Source organism: Lissotriton helveticus, chromosome 12 (assembly GCF_964261635.1).
Source record: "Lissotriton helveticus chromosome 12, aLisHel1.1, whole genome shotgun sequence".
In the NCBI taxonomy this organism is placed as follows: domain Eukaryota; kingdom Metazoa; phylum Chordata; class Amphibia; order Caudata; family Salamandridae; genus Lissotriton; species Lissotriton helveticus.
The window spans coordinates 739,714,715-739,736,499 of NC_136073.1; the positions used below are offsets into that span (position 1 = coordinate 739,714,715).

At 47.6% G+C, this 21,785-nt stretch overlaps 1 protein-coding gene across 2 annotated transcripts in view; it reads left to right on the forward strand.

Moving 5' to 3' along the window:
• LOC144798415 (nuclear receptor subfamily 2 group F member 5-like) overlaps positions 1 to 21,785 on the forward strand; it is a 77,274-nt gene that overhangs the window by 35,850 nt on the left and 19,639 nt on the right. The gene's annotated exons all lie outside the window — the stretch shown is intronic.

The following is a 21,785-nucleotide window of genomic DNA, read 5'->3' on the forward strand; positions in this document are numbered from 1 at the left end:
GGCAGCCATTGCTCTACGTGTGCGGGCTGCTATTGAGGTGCAATTGCTCTCCCTGCGCGGGCTGCTATTGCTCTCCTTGCGTGGGTTTCTATTGCTCTACTTGCGTGGGCTGCAATTGCTTTACCTGCACGGGCTGCTATTGCTCTCCATGCGCGGGCTGCTATTGCTCTGCTATTTCTCTCCCTGCGTGGGCTGCTATTGCTCTCCCTGTGCGGGCTGCTATTGCGCTGCTATTGCTCTTCCTGCATGGGCTACTAGTGCTCTCCCTGCATGGGCTGCTATTGTTCTACGTGCGCAGGCTGCTATTGCTCTACCTGCATGGGCTGCTATTGCTCTACTTGCACGGGCTGCTATTGCTCTCCCTGTGCGGGCTGCTATTGCTCTCCCTGCTCAGGCTGCTATTGTTCTCCTTGCATGGGCTGCTGTGCTATCCTTGCTTGGGCTGCTATTGCTCGATCTGCATGGGCTGTTATTGTTCTCCTTGCGTGGGCTGCTATTGCTCTCCTTGCATGGGCTGCTATTGCTCTCCTTGCATGGGCTGCTATTGCTCTCCTTGCGTGAGCTGCTATTGCTCTACCTGCACGGGCTGTTATTGCTCTACCTGTGCGAGGCTGCTAATGCTCCACCTGTGCGAGGCTGCTATTGCTCTACCTGCACAGGCTGCTATAGCTCTCCTTGTGTGGGCTGCTATTGCTCTCCTTGCGTGGGCTGCTATTGCTCTCCTTGCGTGGGCTGCTATTGCTCTCCTTGCGTGGGCTGCTATTGCTCTCCTTGCACGGGATGCTATTGCTCTACCTGCACAGGATGCTATTGCTCTCCCTGCGTGGGCTGCTATTGCTCTCCCTGCATGGGCTGCTATTGCGCTGCCATTTCTCTCCCTGCGTGGGCTGCTATTACTCTCCCTGCATGGGCTGCTATTGTGCTGCAATTGCTCTCCCTGTGCGGGCTGCTATTGCTCTCCCTGTGCGGGCTGCTATTGCTCTCCCTGTGCGGGCTGCTATTGCTCTCCCTGCGTGGGCTGCTATTGCTCTCCGTGCGTGGAGTGCTATTGCTCTCACTGCGCGAGCTGTTGTTGCTCTCCCTGCGCTGGCTGCTGTTGCTCTCCCTGCGCTGGCTGCTGTCGCTCTCCCAGCACGGGCTGCTGTCGCTCTCCCAGCACGGGCTGCTATTGCTCTCCCAGCACGGGCTGCTGTTGCTCTCCCTGTGCAGGCTGCTGTTTCTCTACCTGCCGGGGCTGCTGTTGGTCTACCTGAGCGGGCTGCTATTGCTCTACCTGCGTGGGCTGCTATTTCTCTACATGTGCATGCTGCTATAGTTTTCCCTACACTGGCTGCTATTGTGCTTCTATTGTTCTCCCTGTGTGGGCTGCTATTGTTCTCCCTGCGCCGGCTGCTATTGTTCTCCCTGCGCCGGCTGCTATTGCTCTCCCTGCGCCGGCTGCTATTGCTCTCCCTGCGCGGGCTGCTATTGCTCTCCCTGCGCGGGCTGCTATTGCTCTCCCTGCGCGGGCTGCTATTGCTCTCCCTGCGCGGGCTGCTATTGCTCTCCCTGCGCGGGCTGCTATTGCTCTCCCTGCGCGGGCTGCTATTGCTCTCCCTGCGCGGGCTGCTATTGCTCTCCCTGCGCGAGCCGCTATAGCTCTCACTGCGCGGGCTGCTATAGCTCTCACTGCGCGGGCTGCTATAGCTCTCACTGCGCGGGCTGCTATAGCTCTCACTGCGCGGGCTGCTATAGCTCTCACTGCGCGGGCTGCTATAGCTCTCACTGCGCGGGCTGCTATAGCTCTCACTGCGCGGGCTGCTATAGCTCTCACTGCGCGGGCTGCTATAGCTCTCACTGCGCGGGCTGCTATAGCTCTCACTGCGCGGGCTGCTATAGCTCTCACTGCGCGGGCTGCTATAGCTCTCACTGCGCGGGCTGCTATAGCTCTCACTGCGCGGGCTGCTATAGCTCTCACTGCGCGGGCTGCTATAGCTCTCACTGCGCGGGCTGCTATAGCTCTCACTGTGCGGGCTGCTATTGCTCTCCCTGTGCGGGCTGCTATTGCTCTCCCTGTGCGGGCTGCTATTGCTCTACGTGCGCGGGCTGCTATTGCTCTCCCTGCGCGGGCTGCTATTGCTCTCCCTGCGCGGGCTGCTATTGCTCTCCCTGCGCGGGCTGCTATTGCTCTCCCTGCGCGGGCTGCTATTGCTCTCCCTGCGCGGGCTGCTATTGCTCTCCCTGCGCGGGCTGCTATTGCTCTCCCTGCGCGGGCTGCTATTGCTCCCCCTGCGCGGGCTGCTATTGCTCTCCCTGCGCGGGCTGCTATTGCTCTCCCTGCGCGGGCTGCTATTGCTCTCCCTGCGCGGGCTGCTATTGCTCTCCCTGCGCGGGCTGCTATTGCTCTCCCTGCGCGGGCTGCTATTGCTCTCCCTGCGCGGGCTGCTATTGCTCTCCCTGCGTGGGCTGCTATTGCTCTCCCTGTGTGGGCTGCTATTGCTCTCCCTGCGTGGGCTGCTATTGCTCTCCCTGCGTGGGCTGCTATTGCTCTCCCTGCGCGGGCTGCTATTGCTCTCCCTGCGCGGGCTGCTATTGCTCTATGTGTGTGGGCTGCTATTGCTCTATGTGTGTGGGCTGCTATTGCTCTACGTGTGCGAGCTGCTATTGCTCTCCCTGCATGGGCTGCTATTGCTCTCCTTGCATGGGCTGCTATTGCTCTCCTTGCATGGGCTGCTATTGCTCTCCTTGCATGGGCTGCTATTGCTCTCCTTGCATGTGCGGCTATTGCTCTCCCTGCGCGGGCTGCTATTGCTCTCCCTGTGCGGGCTGCTATTGCTCTCCCTGTGCGGGCTGCTATTGCTCTATGTGTGTGGGCTGCTATTGCTCTGTGTGTGTGGGCTGCTATTGCTCTACGTGTGCGAGCTGCTATTGCTCTCCCTGCATGGGCTGCTATTGCTCTCCTTACATGGGCTGCTATTGCTCTCCTTGCATGGGCTGCTATTGCTCTCCTTGCATGGGCTGCTATTGCTCTCCTTCCATGTACGGCTATTGCTCTCCCTGCACGGGCTACTATCGCTCTCCCTGCACGTGCTGGTATAGATCTCCCTGCGCGGGCTGCTATTGCTCTCCCTGTGTGAGGCTGCTATCGCTCTTCCTGCGTGGGCTGCTATCGCTCTTCCTGCGTGGGCTGCTATCGAACTCCCTGCGTGGGACTGCTATTGCTCTCCCTGCGTGGGACTGCTATTGCTCTCCCTGCGTGGGACTGCTATTGCTCTCCCTGCGTGGGACTGCTATTGCTCTCCCTGCGTGGGACTGCTATTGCTCTCCCTGCGTGGGACTGCTATTGCTCTCCCTGCGTGGGACTGCTATTGCTCTCCCTGCGTGGGACTGCTATTGCTCTCCCTGCGTGGGACTGCTATTGCTCTCCCTTCGCGGGCTGCTATTGCTCTCCCTTCGTGGGCTGCTATTGCTCTCCCTGCGCGGGCTGCTATTGCTCTCCCTGCGCGGGCTGCTATTGCTCTCCCTGCGCGAGCTGCTATTGCTCTCCCTGCGCGAGCTGCTATTGCTCTCCCTGCACGGGCTGCTATTGCTCTCCCTGCACGGGCTGCTATTGCTCTCCCTGCACGGGCTGCTATTGCTCTCCCTGCACGGGCTGCTATTGCTCTCCCTGCACTGGCTGCTATTGCTCTGTGTGTGGGCTGCTATAGCTCTCACTGCGCGGGCTGCTATAGCTCTATGTGTGTGGGCTGCTATTGCTCTATGTGTGTGGGCTGCTATTGCTCTATGTGTGTGGGCTGCTATTGCTCTATGCGTGTGGGCTGCTATTGCTCTACGTGTGCGAGCTGCTATTGCTCTCCCTGCATGGGCTGCTATTGCTCTCCTTGCATGGGCTGCTATTGCTCTCTTTCCATGTGCGGCTATTGCTCTCCCTGCGCGGGTAGCTATTGCTCACCCAGCTCTCCCTGTGTGGGCTGCTATCGCTCTCCCTGCACGGGCTGCTATCGCTCTTCCTGCGTGGGCTGCTATCGAACTCCCTGCGTGGGACTGCTATTGCTCTCCCTGCGTGGGACTGCTATTGCTCTAGGTGTGCGGGCTGCTATTGCTCTAGGTGTGCGGGCTGCTATTGCTCTACATGCATGCTTGTGAGCTGTAGGAGTGGATGTACCCCTGCATGCTCGGTTATCGCATATGCCAAGCGCGAGTCTAAGGGAGTGCGCACTTAGGACCCGGTCCCCCGGGCCTGCCTCCCAGTCACGTAGGTAGGGGACGGTCGGCTCGCCCAAGGGGCGCCCGGCGGTCAAGTGCTTCCAGGTCAGGGGGAGTGACGCACATCCGGTGCAGCAGGTGGCGGAGACCTTTGGCCTATTTAGGATCAAGTGCCCTTGGCCTCGACCTCTTTTCCCTCTGATGCACCGGGCCGGCTGACCTCGCCTTATATGCTCCCCCCCCATTGCCTACCCTTAGTTCTTTGTTAACTCCCACCCACCCGTCCCGTAGTTCAGAGTTTTGAGGGGGCGTGTTGCGGTAAAAAGACCTGCGAACAGTGACATTGACTTACAGAATGGAGGGGAGTCCGCCTTGCGGACTACCGAGGCCAGCACTGAGGGGAGAGACAGTAAGCTCGCCCGGGAAAAGTGACCACCGGCTGGGGAGGCTAGGGCGACAGATTACGAGCCTCCTGGGTCCCTGGGCAGCCTGGTGGTCGGCCCCGGTAATGGCGGACAAGGATCAGAGGTGGGGGCCCACCGCTCAAGGGCGCAGGCGCGCTGCGCCTGCGTGGAAAACTCAGTTTTGAGGGGTGTGAGCCAGGAGGCCCCTTGGTGCTGGGGGATAATAATCTTGCAAATCATAAAAGTCAATATTAAAAGTGTATTGTAATTTTGAAGTATGAAGTTGATTTGCCTTGTCATGTTTATGAAATGTTGATATTAAACATGGCCGTTTTAAACCCACACAAATCTCTTTGGTTGATTTAACTGTGGGGTACTTTATGCTTGAAGAGGGAGGTGGGGCAATGCTGGGGGATCCTGGTCCTATATCTGGGGTACCTAGGTGTGTACATTACCGCACCGCCCTGAGCGGCTCTAGAAGTAAGCTCGTCGTTCTGTCCCTCTGTTGATCAGAAGCTTCAATCCTTCTTCTTTACTTCTGGGCCTGCTTGGTTTCTCCCAGTCTCTGTCCATCGATCCTCGCCCTGTCCCACTGTTCACCGCAGGGCCTTTGTCTTCTCACCATGTCCTACCGCTCATCCCAAACTCTTTCATTCTCCGTGTCCCACCGGTCATCGCAGGCTTTCCTTCGCTTCCGGTCCTGACCTGATTCCTCACAGGCTCTCTCTTTCACTCCTGGCCCTGTCTCATCATTCATCGAGGAATGTAGATGTAATTGTAAATGTAGCCGTACTTGTAAAGCGCACTGATACTCCTGAGTGTCCTGGCGCTGTACTCATACCGCTAGGGAACCCTTCCTGGTTTTTCCCCTTGAAATGTCCACTCCTGGGCATCCCCAGGGTGCAACCAGGCATCCCTAGCGCTGTGTTGGGCAGTTGTGGAGACTAAGCAAGCTATTGCCCAGAGTTGCGTGGGACCCATGCTTAGAGTAGGCACCGAGGCGAGAAATCAGGTCCGAGGAATTATGAGCCCAAGATCCGCCGAGACCAGCCAAGGCAGGAATTGAACCCTGGTCCCGGGCCAGACCTCTGCATCAGGGTCTGCCGCTCTAACCATTGAGCCACACTTCTCCACTCTTTATCACAGACTCTTGTTCTTCTCTCCTCACTGTGCTCCACTATTCATCACAGACTCTTATCTTTCTCTCACCATGTCCCACTCCCCATCACAGACTCCCTTCTCTTTCTCTCCTCATGCTTCCCCACTGTTCATCACACTCTCTGCTCCTTCTGTCTTCATCCTGCCCTGCTCTTCATCTCAGACTCTTATCTCTCTCTCCTCACCCTGTTAAATGCTTCATCAGTCATCACTGTTGTCTTTCTTTCCTCACACTGTTCCAACTCTTCATCACAAACTCTGTATTTCTCTCCAGCACTTGTCCCGCCCTTCATCACAGTCTCTGACTTTCACTTCTCCTCTTGACCCAACTCTCAGCACAAACTCTCACGGCCTGTCCCACTTTCCTCAGAGACTCTCTTTCTGCCCTAAGCTCCCCTTCAGAATCGGCTGCTGTTCCACCTCTCTTCAACCCTGTCCTTTTCAGACTCTTTACTACTGTCCGCGGAGCAGATTCATACAACTTGTCTCTATAAGTTGATGTCTCTTACCAGGGTTGGATTGGAGTTCAAAATCGGCCCAGGCACGCAAAAAAAAGTGGCTCACATTTGCAGATTGCCTTTCCGCAAAACAGTGCTTCGTCGAAGTTTTATAAAAAAGAAGGGGGGGTCTCTGGCAGAGGCATGATTTGTTAACTTTACTTAGATTGTTTTAAATGCACGGATTAGTTCACACTGGTGAAATACCTGAAAAGAAGTGAGGCCCCCTATATGCATACAGTAACGGGCCGGCCCAGCGAGAGAAAGGGAGTGACACCTCTGCCCGTTGATAAAAAGGAGGTAATGGACGCCCATCTGCCTCCAGATAGGCCTCTTAGTCACCCACTGGGCCGCTGATGGCATCCGAACAACACCCCGTACCGTCTGCCCCCCAGGCTGCCCAAAAAAAAAGCAGGCCACAGCTGGACCTCGGATACCGGCCCCATGGCCATTGTCCGAGTGCCCGCCTTACCAATCCGACCCTGTCTCTTACTCTTGCAAACTCAGGACTTAATCATACCTAAGTCAGGAGTAAGATACATATAGAGAAACATCTTTGGAAATCGATCTCTACTCTTGCCTCTCCTTTCAAGACAAGTTCACTTTCCCTACTCGGTCACAAATGGCCTTTAACGCCTTAATTGCGGCGTTTTTTCCGCGGGCTTTCTAAAGGGTGGGTGGGGCTTCGTCGGCCCATGGCTGACAGCAGCACTAGGGAGGTAGTGCTCAAGGGGTTAAAGTGCCCATTGTTTACATGATATAGATGTTTATAGTATAAAATAATGCACACTTCCTAAGTCCAAGTATTTGTAAGGTGCCAAAAACCCATAGAATCCAGGTGCTGCAAACGCACTTTCCCTTAGCCTCAGAATCCGGAGAACAAATGTTTTTTTTTGTTGTTTGTCTTGAACATTTAATATCTTGTACGCCTTTAACCTGTACAGGAAGTTGAGTACTGACAATGGCCCCCACTACTTGTCACAATTTCCCTCCACAATCTGATTGCTGGGGAATAAGTTACCAATGGAGTCTTTGGAGAATTGAGGTGGGCTGTGCATAGCAAGAGGCTCCACCCATTTCGCCTGCCACATAGTTTTGGATTTTCCTCAATCTATAAATGATCTCCTTAGGTGCCCATAGAAAGCGAGAGTTGCGTTAGTCCGAATGAGAGCCAATAATGGCCTTCGCAGTTACAGCTCTATATGCCTCTTCTAATAAATATCGTAATTTGGACATAGGACGCAAATACGCATCTTTATAAGGACAGCGGAAATCAGTCCAGATTTGTTTCTCTAACTGTTGATGGGGACATTGGCCACTGAAAATGGATCGCTTATCCCATAACATGTTGTTGGAAACAAGTGAGCGGAAGACAATAGCAAACAATCAAACTATGCCAGACCTGAAGAATTTCAAAACTACTGCTGGAACATCTTGCTAGTCCCAGAACCCAAACAACTTGTTTCTGTCCATCGAATGGCCCAGTGTATTGGTGTGCCTGCTGCATTGATCTGGAGTCACAGGTTGAACCCCAGCAGGCCAGATGCAACCTTTTATCCTTTCCTGGTCAATAAACTAAGTATTGTATTCAGCTTACATGATTGTTGGTCCCAGTATGTCTTTGATGTACTACATAGCTATGTATATCTGAACTGAAACACTGAGGCTACCTTTTGCTGACCAGAGGCAATTTACAGGAACTCCAGAATACATAAATCCTATTAGACATTAATAAGTGCCAGGAACTACTTCAGTTAGTAGACTAAGCTATATATTTATTTACATGTCTTGTATCACTCCAGCAGGCCACGTGTCGGCCATTTTGGATTTCCTCACGATGTAAACAAATACTATTTGTGAATGAAGGTAAACTGCTTTCGACAGCTGGTGGAGTCCAGAAAAGTACTTGACACACAGGGTTGACCATACTACTGCTAGTCAATATTTTTTTCATAATTCTTTCCTCCCCATAATCTGCTGTTTTGTGAAAGCTCCCTCTGTGGCAGGTAGCAGGGCCCTGTAAAGCACAACTCAGGAATTTGAGGGGGCTGTGAGAGAATTTAAAGAGGGTTTGAAAGGAGGGGGGCACTTAAGGGTCACTGACTATACAAAGTATTCTTTTGTTTAGGGTCAGAACTGAGCTTTTAGCTGATCTCACACTTGCCTGTAACTCTTTTAAGAATGCCTCCCCCCATACCCCCTCTCTGTGAATTCCGCCAGAGCCACCTCACTGGTACATTTCTGCAACAAGCTGGGGGTCTGTTCTCCCAAAAAGGGAAGGCTAAGTGATCTATTGATCCAAATGTTTAAAAGGGAAGTTTCTGAAAATCCTTTTTTTTTAAATCGCTTCAAAAAAGAGCCGGTGGCCACATATAACATAGCTGACCGCGACTTTTTAAAGAAAGTTGTGGTTCACAACAGACATCCCATTCATCCAGCCCTCAGGAGGGTGGTGTGTCACATTCACTGGGAGGCATCGGAGCGGGTTTTGTTTTCCGAAACTGGGTTTAATGAAAAGCTTTTGTTTTCTTTCTGGACGGATAAACCTTTTGTTCAAGAACCCTTTCAGGGCCTCACAAAGGTACTGGTGCGTTTTAGACTATCTCTAAAACATTTAAAGTGATTCTCCCTTGGGGAAAAAGGGAAGTAAATACTATTATTTGTCAGTCATAGTTGGAGTTTGCAACCACAATGTCAGCAAGCATTTATTTTGGGCGATTGGACATGCAACTGCACAAGCGTTCGATAAAGTCACTGCTGGGTGCTGTTGAGTGGGAAATAAAAATAGCACTCAGTTTCTTTTTCACTTTTATTCTTGACTTCTTTTAAAGCAAGGGTGTCCAACAGAAGCCTAGGAGGGGCAGATCCACTTCAGATGTTCAGGATAATCGTTAGTATTGAAATTATTTCAATTTAGATTCATTGTACATGTACATTTTTTTGAAGGGGATAAACTGAACAACTGGCAAAGATCCAGCCCGCCCTCCTGCACATTCCTGGATATTCCTGCCGTAAAGGTCAAAACAAATAAAATAATATAAAATAAAATAAAAATTAAAATCAGATGTGGGACTGTTAACTACTTAACTCATGCACTCGTGGTCAAAAAATACTTATCGAATTTCAGGATCAGATTATTGTTATTATAGCAAGATAAACCAAGAAATCTACAGAATATGCACCTTAAAACCTCTTTCTATCCCTCAAAAATGCTGTTGCTAAAAAAAGGCTACAGCCAGAAAACCGCGTGTGTGTGCGTTAGTTATATACCTGGTGTGCCACTGTGGGGTTGCCCCATACGGATCCCAAAATAATCCATGTTTTCAGTGACCAGATAAACCCTTTGTATGGAAGCTTTCCGTGCAGAAAAGAGGCTTTGAGAAGGCGCCCTTAAAAGCCCTCTGCGGATGCCACTGTTTTGAAAAGGAGCCCTGATGAAAGCCTAATGTGCGGCTGAAACACAGGCCTGCCAGAGCCCCACGGGGAGGAAGCGGGACACTTCCAAACACGTGCTGATCCCGCCAAAATGAGGCCTAAACCGAGTACTTGTAAGGGGAGATGGGGAACCAAAACAACCCCATGGCAAGAATAGTCCAACCAACACCTCGTTGCGTCAACGATAGAGCCTGGCAGTTTCCAGTGGGCTAGAAAAGAGTGTTTGCCAAAGAAAGTTTTTGAAAAAGTGGTCCAACGGTGCAAATATCAGAACCATTTCTTACTATATTGGCTATCTGAAAATGGTAGCTGCCAAAATTTAGAGCCAAATCCCTTAAGTGGCTGGAGACAAAATCTGAAACGAACTGTCCAGTAGCTGTTGTTTCTCCCTCTTGAGTTTATCTGCTCACATTTGGATTATGCCTTGTGCGTAAGGCTGTTTTGCTCCTTATGCTGAATGCACCTTTAGTAAATTTCACATTTCCACAAGAGAAAAGGCAGGTGCATGAAAGAAAACTCAATATGTGTCTGCTCCAGTCCAGAGAACTGGTTCTTTCTTTTGGTTCTGGTTGTCTACAGTTTTGCTGACGAGCTAACATGGTTTTTCTACCCTTCTGTAGGCTGTGGGCTCTTACTTTTTATTTTAAATTGCAGTTTGTTCCTGCTTTTTTTCTTTTTTTTTTTGTTCACATTTATTGGAGGGTCCGATTTTATTTTTTGCTTTGTGGCTTGATGATCCCAACATGGCATTGTGGGCTGTGTGAGTAAAAACTGACTTAAAACAACCTAACAAGTCAGAGTCTGCCCCATTGCCCTGCAACAAATAATTGTGTGCCCTTTACACACAATAAAGCAAGTACTGGCAAAGCCCAAAAGCAGTTTCCATTCAACGTATTGGCTTTGCCAATGCTTATTTGTTTTTCCATTGAGGTGGCATGCAGGTCTACAAAGGCCATCATTGAATGGGTTTTTCTAAGCATAAGAGAGTTAATGATATGCACCGTGCATTTGTGCATATGCAGACACACAAACAGCAAAACACACAAGATGATGGACGGAATGTTGCACAATGGCAAAACATTCACCCCCAGTCACAGATCTGGGTTTAATCCATCGTTATTTTGCTCACCAAGCCACCCCAGTTCAGACATGGCCATATGCAAATCAGTCTTGACCCTGTGCCTCATGGGAACAGTCCAGCCCGAACTGCCAAGCCATGTCTTCCCTGGATCGGAATCAAGCATCCTAGGACCGGTTTCTGGCTATCAGCCGTCTTCAGCCAAGATAGCTTGACTCCAGGGGCGTAGTGAGCACGGGACCCACGTCTGGGCATACCCTTCCCACATAGGGTGAACAGCAAAACACACAAGATGATGGACGGAATGTTGCACAATGGCAAAACATTCACCCCCAGTCACGAACAGCCATCTTAGAATCTGCAGCCCCGTAAAGAACAATAAAGATAGAAAATTCACATGGGGTGATTGTTTTCAAACTGAGAAGAATGAAAGGCTAAGTCTAAACCGTGGCCTGCTGCATTTCCAAACAAAGCTCTAAAGTGGACTTGCTAACTTAGTCTGATGTTTTATAACACATTAGCACAAATCTATCAGGACTCTGGGCGGCACTTTGAAACAGAACGGAGACTGAAGGCCATGGGGTGGTCAGAATGGGCAATTTGTTAGTATGGTAAAGGTCGGCTGTAATTTTGAACATTTTCTTACCTCGTGTACCTTTCTCCTTGTTTTCCTGTTTTTTAGGTCTGGTGATGGTCAATACATTTTGATGTTCTTGTGTACAATATACATACTATTAGTGTCTTCCAGCCAGTACTCTTCATCCCTTGGTCTGGAGGGCACTGGGCCAGCTCACTTAAGCCATTGGTTAACTTTACTGTGAGTGACACGAATTTTACCCTTTCACAAGGATCACATACCCACACAAAGTAGTTCCCTTCAGTGTCGGGACTACTATGCCCAAGTGTGCTTTTGGGTAAGCCCGAGCGGAGCAGGCAGAGTTGCTCTACGCGGAGCTCTGTGGAGTTGGCCAAAAAGTCAGAGGAGCTCCGCTTCGCGCCTCCCACCCCCGCAATAAATATTTTTTAACTAAAATGTACAATTAAAAGTAAAATAAAAGCGCACTTACCATATCGCGGCGTCCCGGGCTGCCCTCCTCTTCCTCGCTGTAGGTTATGGTAGGACTGCGCATGCATGCGCATGGGCAGTTCTACCATGATGTATGTCTGACGTAAGGGATTATGGCGAAGAGGAGGAGGGCAGTCCGGGACGCCGCTTTAAAGTAAGTGCGCTTTTATTTTACTTTAACCGCTTCAGCGCGGCGCGAATTTTCGCGCTGTGCTGAGCGTTCTAAGAAACGGGTGTGGTCGTGACGGAACGGTTCCGTCATGAGCACAGCTCAACCGTCGCTCATGACGGAACCGTTCCGTCATGAGCATCGAAGGGGTTAATTGTACAATTTATTTTTTTAAATATTTATTGCGGGGGTTGTGAGGCGCGGAGTCTGAAGTTTTGCAGGAACTTCGCGTTCTCTGCGAAACGCGGAGTATGCAAAATTCCGCAAACTCTACCAGTGGAGCGGAGTTCGGTGCCCAGGGTTACTTTTGGGGACCACAAAAATAGATTCGGTTTTAGTCTGTTTTTTTTCCCCAGATTGATGAGGTCCTGTCAGATTCCCCAACAATAACGTTTTGCAAAAAAAAAACTAAAAAAAAAGCATTGACATGAAAAGGAAGACCTATTGGATTGCCGATGCTTGTAACTTTCCAGACTCGTTCTAACTTTCCTTTTAATGCGTGTTCTGGACTCCTTCTGTCTGTTTTACCACGCACCGGTTTGTCGTCGACATTCACTATTTTAATTACCACCTGAACCTTTTCCCCCTCCGTCGCGTTTCACTGCAGAGTGCAGACGTGCTCTCGTCTCCCTGGCGCAGGTGTGCGCATCTCCCGCCCGCCACAGTGAGTGAAAGGTGAGGCGGCCCCCGGGGGCTGGGGGCCCGGGCGGTCACTCACCTGTCCTTCACAGGGCTTTGCTTGTCGAGTCTAATCTTGTTCACAGGACAGGAATTTTACCCAAACGCATTCAGCAGCTAAAGCGCTGCCCTGGAATGGAGAAAAGGCGCGACTGAAACCAGAATGTTCTGATTTCAGAGATAACCTGGACATGTACAGTTTTTACTTTACGGTTTAGGCGGACTACACGATTTTTGTGTAAATCCTGATTGTTCCATAAATGTTAGTGGGCGGTTGGTCAAATTAGGGTTGGGAGTTTAGCGGTATCTCTTGTTTTTTTCAGTACACATTTTGCCACAGATATATATGTGTGTGTGTGTGTGTGTATATGTATATGTGTGTGTGTGGGTATATATATATATATATATATATATATATGAAGGGGATTCTTATCCGAGGAGAAGAAACAGAGGCCACGAGGGGAGTTCATTGAAAACAGCAGCTTTATTTCAAGGGTCCCAGCGGAGGCGGATGCATTTCGGCGAGTGGGCCTTCTTCAGCGCCCCATGCTGTGAGGATATCGTCCTTCATTAACTCCTCCTGTTGAAATCTCTGCTAGCACCTGAGTCTCCTCCCCCTAGCGGTCAGCTCACCAATCAAAGTTCGTGTTAAGTATAGCGAACTTCAAGTCCCAGCATATATATATATATATATATATGCCAAACGAACTCCCAATTCCACCGCAGAGACGGTTTTCAATCAGGACACGGAACACACGGCAAGTTCCAAATTAAAATGCTTTATTCTCCCTTCAGACAGACATAATGTATATATGTATATGTGTGTGTGTGGATATATATATATATATATATATATATATATATATATATATATATACACACATTCCTCAAAGTAATGGAATTACTGGATTTTTTTTTAAATAGTGCTCTAACACAGATTTTTGCATCTATTTTTCATTCCGCACGGTTATAAACATGTGATAATGTGACACCCAATAATTATTGCACTGTATGCTATTAGTAATCGCATGTGTTTCCCCTCACTATACTTTTCAGGTGAGTATTCCCGCCTGTAGTCACATGTTCAAGACTGGGGTTGTGGATCCACTGTCTCGAGCTTCAGAACTGTTAGTTGGTTCTCTCTTTAAATGTAATTTTGACGCTGCTCGCCATACTTGGCACAATAAACTGGGCCGCCATCACTTTCCTGAAGTAGTGATCACAGACAGGTGAAGGGCAGGAACTGCCTTGAATCTTCTTTGAACAGCAGAAAATGTAGTCCCAACCCTGGCCCCTACCACCTAACAAATGACAGTGCTCAGGAAGAAATACCTGGCAGCCTTTTGCAAGCAATGTTCCCATTGAATGTCCCCACTTCTGTGTCTGGGTCTCCACCTTCCATCCGCAGGGATGCAGGCGATAGACTTTCAGTGTATCGGAAAGCTAGCTCACCCACCTTCTTGTGCTATGCTAAACCAGGGGTATCTAAAATGGATCCCACTGCCCCTAGTACTAAGACCAGGGCTTAAAGTGAGCTGGGTCTTGCCGGGTCTGAGTACGGGCAGTTTTTTAAAGGAGGCCTCGAAACGGGTCTCTATCGACTCTGTTTTGTGCCCTGGCACAGGCGGTCCGTTTTGTCCGGACTGCAGTGACAGCAGGCACATCGATGTGCGCTGCTCACACTGCTCACTTCTCACTAGTGGAGAAGTGACGGCATGACGTCATGCCAGGTGAGCGTTGTAGGGGAAGGGAAGTCCTTTGAAGAGAGCCGTTTTCTCTCTGGATTTCCCTTCTCTTTTTGAAACTCAGGAGCAGCAACATCGCCGTGGTGTCACCAGGGCTTTAAGTGGAAGCTTTTTCAATCTCATATACAAGCCATAGTTGCTGCTTATTTATCTTATGCAACAACAACCATTGGCTAAGCCGATCGTCCTGACTTGTTGTAGGTATGATGTTACTTGTTGTATCATTTATCTTGATGCAATGACAGAAACCGCAAAATAGAAGTCGGGCGGAACACTAAACACAGATTTTTAGCTTGTGTTTTTAAGCCACGCCCTTAATTACATTGGCCACACCCCTCTGAGAGACTCTCCAATTTTTTCATCCCACTTAAAGCCCTGACTAAGACTCACATCGCACACATTCCTACTACCATACATGTACTATACATACACACGCACACACTCCTCATAACACAGAATACTGGAGAAAGGTTCTCGGTTTCACATAAGAGCAGCACTTCAAATGAGAGGGGCCCTGACCCAAACACCTATCATCAGTTCACGAATCAAAATATACTGCCACCTCCACGTTACATGAAGACAACTGAAAGGACAGTAGTCCATTGACTAATTTAAAGGCACGTTTAGTGCCCCCCTGTAGGTCATGCAACAGCTACTGGAATTTGTATGGTTAGGAACAGGACAAAGCTCTGCACCCGTTTGGTTAGCGTGATGCCAGCGTCAATATAAAAGCCAGAATACCAGTTTCATGTTGAGTCAGGCATTGAGGAAAGAGTAAACACTTGTGAACCATGCAGATAACATTCCTGTCCCAATAGAGGCCTACCACTGTCTTTGGTTCAGAGTATGTGATACGCTTACTTAAAGCGGTTCATTACTCCTTTCGGTGCATAGTACGTGTTGCGCTTACTTAGAACGGTTCATCACTCCTTTCGGTGCATAGTACGCGATGTTCCTAGTAGAGCGGTTCATCACTCCTTTCGGTGCATACAACGTGATGTTCCTAGTTGAGCGGTTCATCACGCCTTTCGGTGCATAATACGTGATGTTCCTAGTTGAGCGGTTCATCACTCCTTTCGGTGCCTAATACGTGAGGTTCCCAGTAGATCGGTTTATCACTCCTTTCGGTGCATAGTACGTGATGCGCTTACTTAGAGCGGTTCATCACTCCTTTCGGTGTATAGTACCTGATTTTCCCTGTAGAGTGGTTCTACACTCCTTTCAGTGCATAGTACGAGATGCGCTTACTTAGAATGGTTCATCACTCCTTTCGGTGCATAGTACGTGATGTTCCTAGTAGAGCGGTTCATCACTCCTTTCGGTGCATAGTAAGTGATGTTCTTAGTAGAGCAGTTCATCACTCCTTTCGGTGCATAGTACGTGTTGCGCTTACCTAGAGCGGTTCATCACTCCTTCCGGTGCATAGTACATGATGTTCCTAGTAGAGCGGTTCATCACTCCTTTTGGTGCATAATACGTAATGTTCCTAGTAGAGCGGTTCATCACTCCTTTCGGTGCATAGTACGTGATGTTCCTAGTAGAGCGGTTCATCACTCCTTTCGGTGCATAGTACGTGATGTTCCTAGTAGAGCGGTTCATCACTCCTTTCGGTGCATAGTAAGTGATGTTCCTAGTAGAGCATTTCATCACTCCTTTCGGTGCATAGTACGTGTTGCGCTTACTTAGAGCAGTTCATCACTCCTTTCGTGCATAGTACATGATGTTCCTAGTAGAGCGGTTCATCACTCCTTTTGGTGCATAGTACGTGATGTTCCAAGTAGAGCGGTTCATCACTCCTTTCGGTGCATAGTACGTGATGTTCCTAGTAGAGCAGTTCATAACTCCTTTCGGTGCATAGTACGTGTTGCGCTTACTTAGAGCAGTTCATCACTCCTTTCTGTGCATAGTACATGATGTTCCTAGTAGAGCGGTTCATCACTCCTTTAGGTGCATAGTACGTGATGTTCCAAGTAGAGCGGTTCACGGCTCCCATTGGTGCAGAGTCCATGACCTGAGACCAGTTGATCCGATTTGAATTGGATGCTGATAGCAGCTTACTAACCTCTGTCTCGCCATCCCACTTAGTGTAAGAATCCCAAATACATGTCCCCAGCCGTTTGATTACAGCACAGTCACTGCCAACAGTTCAATTTTGCGGCAGAGGCATTTTCCGTGTAAATCTGGATTTTCATTCCTTGCCACATAAAGCATCATCTGCTGAATAATTTGCTGAATTTAACAAAAGAGACAACAAATTGTTGTGCTGTGGTGCCATCCTAGAAACTTTAAAATAAGTGTACTGGTCACCTTCAACTATAGATTTCTGTAAATATCCATTTAAAGAAAAATTGCCCAGCTAGTGTAACACACATTCTTATTTATTGGGCAGACGATTGGCTTTTGGCTACAGCAGAAAGCAAGAGCCATGAATATAAATGCAGTCAAACACCACTTCTTTTCCAGTCTTAGGGTGTAGAGAGAATATTGAATTTTTACAGCTGTACTTAGAACCTGGTGAATGGAGACAAAGACTGGTGCTTCAATGCAACCAATGTATCAAATTAAAAGATCCGCCCTTTTAATTGAATCAGTTCCCAAAATCACTCAACTTGGAGAATTAAACCTATGATTTCATTCTTTATTAAAAAATGGAATTCACAGAGGTTAGGTAACAACTTAGTTGTTGGGGGCACTGTAAATGTCCATTATTATTATTGCTGCAGGGACTAAAGAATGAATCGATTGATAACATTTGGGTGTTTTTGATGAAGGGTCCTGCGATCACCTAACACAGCTCAGATGCTTGTCACTTGTTGCGATGGCTTTGTTAGGCTGGGACACCCTGCACAGCGACACGTGAGAGGACAGGGGGTCCCTGCGCGCCAGAAGCTATTCTTGGACATGTTAATGGTCGAAGAAAATTCCAGGGCAGGTGACACGCCCAGGAATAGTTTGACCTTTCTCCTTCTACAGGGCGCACCTGTCACCCTCTGCTGTTTTACAATGAGACAACCCACATCAGCAAATTCCGCAACTATGTTCACAGAGGGAGAGGTCTCACCACAGGACACGGCAGAACCCTTGGCCCGAGAGGGGGGTCATCTGGGCACTGCAAAGTCAAAGTTTGCAACATGACTTTATTTTGATCCGATGCTGTGCGTTATTCTGCCACCTAGCGGTAGGGCTCGGAATTCTATGTATGTGTGTGTGTATATATATATATATATATATATATATATATATATATATATATATATATATATATTCCTGTACGTCACTCCATTCTCCTCAGGAGCATCACATGAGGCGCACACAAGGAGGTAGTTTCAATTATTTATTCCGCAAGCAAATGTCCCGACATATATATATATATATAGATTTTTTTTACAAAGTTTTGTATTGTGGACACTACCCTAAGCGTTCCTTCAAAAGTGTGCTTGATTATAAAAGCATTGCCCGCTTATGGCAATAAAAACAGTGTCCATAACAAAGTGCCCTAAGAAAGAAACATTTGAGTACTTCGTTTCATTTGGCGAATTTAGTTAGGACTAGTGCTTCTGAAGACGGCTTCAGCGTGCTGGAAGCGCATTGTGCACAGAACTTTAGGCAGGGCCCCAGGATTTATACAATTCTTCATCGCATTTACCACGCAATCGGTCATCTACTGCTCAATCTGCAGATGTTAACAAAACAAAATTTGTTTTTAGCTCAAATGGATCAAAAGTTACAAAAAAACGTGGCAGCATGTGTTTGCGCGCAGTGGAGGGTCCTTCACAAAGATTAACTCGTCATCTTTCAGTTCTTATTTCAATTTTTTGGTTTGGTTGTTAAGATTGGTACGTACTAATGTGGTGAAATCTTTGTCCAGACAGTATTACCATTTGTAAAAATAAAAAAATAATGAAGTACTATCAAAAAATGTGCCACATTATGCCGCATAGTTTGCAGTTTTCTTGCTGCAGAATCTAGTCAACCCTGCCACATAATCTTATGCTCCTCTGCCGCATAATTCCAGCGGTCCTGATTATAAACTGGATTGATAAACGTAGTAAAGGTAGCACACAGTGAATGCAGGTAGTATCTGCGAGGGTAAAGCTGAAGGATTAGATTTAGGGCCTTAATAAGAGGATATGCTGTCTGTTGTATTATATGTGTATTATATTCAGGGCCACTGCAATTATGCGGCAGGAGAGGACAACATTATGCAGCAGGGTTGACTAAATCATGTTATAAGATAAGAAAAATTATTCTGCAAAATATAGTCCATTTTGTAAAAGTGTTGCTTCATTATTTTGTAATTTATACACATGGTAACACTGTCTGGGTAAAGATTTATTTTTGTTAGTGCCATTTTAACTCCCAAACACAAAAAAATAATTGAAATTTAGCGCTCTAGTGGTGAAATTGAAAGAGTTTAATCAGGGCTTTAAGTGGGATGAAAAAACTGGGGGGTCTCTCTGAGGGGCGTAGTCAATGTAATTAAGGGTGTGGCTTAAAAACATGTAAGCTAAAAATCTATGCTTAGCATAGTGTGCCCCTGACTTGTATTTTGCTATTTCTGTCATTGCATCCAGATATATGATACACCAAGTAACATCATACCTACAAGCCAGGACTATTGGCTTTGTCAATGGTTGTTATTTGCATAAGCTAAATAAATAAGCAGCAGCTATGGCTTGTATATGATATTGAAAAAGCTTCCACTTAAAGCCCTGGTGACACCACGACGATGTTGCTGCTCCTGAGTTTCTAAAAGAGAAGCGTAATCCAGAGATCAAATGACTCTCTTTAAAGGATTTCCCTTCCCCTACAGCGCTCACCTGTCATGAGCTCACCTGGCATGACATCATGCCGTAACGTCTCCACCAGTGAGAAGTGAGCAGTCTGAGCACGTGCACATCGATGTGCCGCTGTCACTGCAGTCCAAAAAAATGGGCCGCCTGTGCCAGGGCACGAAACAGAGCCCGATAGACACCAGACCCGGACTGACCGTTGCGGGCACCGGGCAATCCCCCGGTGCGCCGGAAGGGTGGGGGCAGGTTTTTGGCCCCTGGGGGCCGTTTTTGTTACAGGGCCGTTTATGCAGTATAGCTGCAAAATCGGCCCTGTAACAAAATCGGCCGAAAACCGGCCCCGCTACAGAGCTCGGTCGCACCCCCAACCTCCCCCAGGGGGGCCGGCCGAGCACTTTGCCGGGGCCAGTTTTGGTTGCCCAGTCCGGCCCTGATAGACACCCGTTTCGAGGCCCCCTTTAAAAAACTGCCCGTGTTCAGACCCGGTGGTACCCGGCTCACTTAAAGCCCTGAATTTAATACAGGTCAGAGTCTTTGAAGGCCTTGTAGAGAAGGGTGAGGAATGAGTAGTTATGCCTGACATTTGACTAGACTCTTCCCCAGCCCCGCAGGCCTTACAGAGACACCAACTGTTTGGCTTAATGCCCCCTTAGACCTGTTTGTCTCCCGTGTAAAAGGGCACAGGGCCTTCCTCTTGCATGTAAATGGTATTATATGGGTATTTGTACGGCGCTTTCCTACCGCATTGAGAGGCCCAACGCGCTTAGTGCCTGTGGGGCCAAGACCAATGCAGATTTGTTGAAATCACTTGTGAATTGTGTATTTTTTGTTGATTGATCATACCAGTTCCATACCCAGCCCTTGTTGAATTACTTAAAAAAAAATTTTTTTATATCAAAAGCATTTTGTCCCAAAATGTCCCATTCCAGGCAGGGGGTTTTGGATTTGACTGTGCACATCTTTCAGCTGCCTTTTGGCTAAGTTAGTTCTACAGAAACAGCATGTACATACAAACCATACACTTGATATGCCATCCCATGGCCAAGCAGTGCAGAGCTTGGAGGGCTCCTTTGCCTGACTCCTTTTGGCAATTATTGAGCGTACGTAAAATTTACCATATAAGAATCACATTGTCCTCACTCCCAGTCATTTCCATTTTTAGGAAACATTGTGTTATTTTATTTTAACGAGTGGTGAGACATTTAATTTTTTTATTTAAAAACGCAACTTTTCCCAAAGCTTCCAAATAACTTCTATTTAGTAGGGTTTATTAAAAGTGCCTAAAACAATGTCTGTGTAACTGACAGAACCGCACGGCTGTTTGCTAAATATTAAGTTTGCAGGAAGAGTTAAGATTTGCAGTAAAAATATAGCTAATTCCATTTTTTTGGTTAGGAGATCTTGCCGAATATTTATTTTCTGTTAGAAAAAATCGTCAGTAATGTGGGGGAAATAGAACGTTGAATTTGTTGCGACGATTTGACCAAACGTGGGGGTGTTGAATTATGCAAAAAAAAAAAAAAATGGACTCGTGCATGGACAAACGACTAAAATACCAGGGGATATAGGACTTTGACCTCGATAATGTCCCAGTGGTCCAGGCTGTAGCTGATTTGAAGGTCTGTGAGTAGAAGGGAAGGGCGGGTTCTACAGGAAGTAAACAGGGCCCTCAGAGCACTGTGTACGTTCTGCTCTGGCAGTACCTTACCCCACTGGTGACCCCGAGCACGAGGGGCGGCACGTGACGAGTGCCAGGAGTGCAAAGGGCATGCCGGGGTTAGCAACTGCTTCACCAGGCTAATCTTAATTGACGTCAGCGAGCACATTTCAACTTCAGAGGGATATCTTCTCTCGTGACACTTGTATGTTTAAAAATAACTTGTTTCAAAATCCATCTATTGGCACATAAGGGACTTCTATTGACCTAAGACTCAGTCAAAATGCATGTGCTTCAAACCCTGGAGCCAACGGATTAAAATAGTTAATGTACAAACTGAGGCCCAGTTCAAAAAGGCTTTTGTGTATAACTGAGGTATACAAAAAAAATCTTTCAATTTTACAATAAAAAAAGACTCTACCAGTATGGTGCATTTCCTAATATCTTAATTTTAGATATGAGGAAGAAAGGGGCGTTCTTAGGTGGTTGCCCTTTAATATGCCAAGAACATGCAATGACAGGTATGTTTTAGAGGTTTTCAATTCAAAATTCTTTATTTCGGCTTAAAAAATGCCATAAAAGAGTCACAACACAGTTCATTATAATATGCATTAAAACATATTTTTAAATACATTTGATATGGATAAAACGTATGCAAATTAAAAAGAAAAGTATAAAAGAATAGAAAATAAGTTTCCCCAATACATTTTTTTCCCTAAACACGGTACAATACCAAAATACCAACGGCCCTTGTGGCATTTCTAGAGTACGTTTAATCATATAAACTTAATTCTTTGGCATTACAGCTTTAGTCCTTTTTTTCTCCTTAGAAAATAAATTGAGTGCAGAAATCGGCTAACATCATGTATTAGAGGTTTTCACTGTGTTACAAAGTTGTGACACTGTGGAGCCAGCACTAT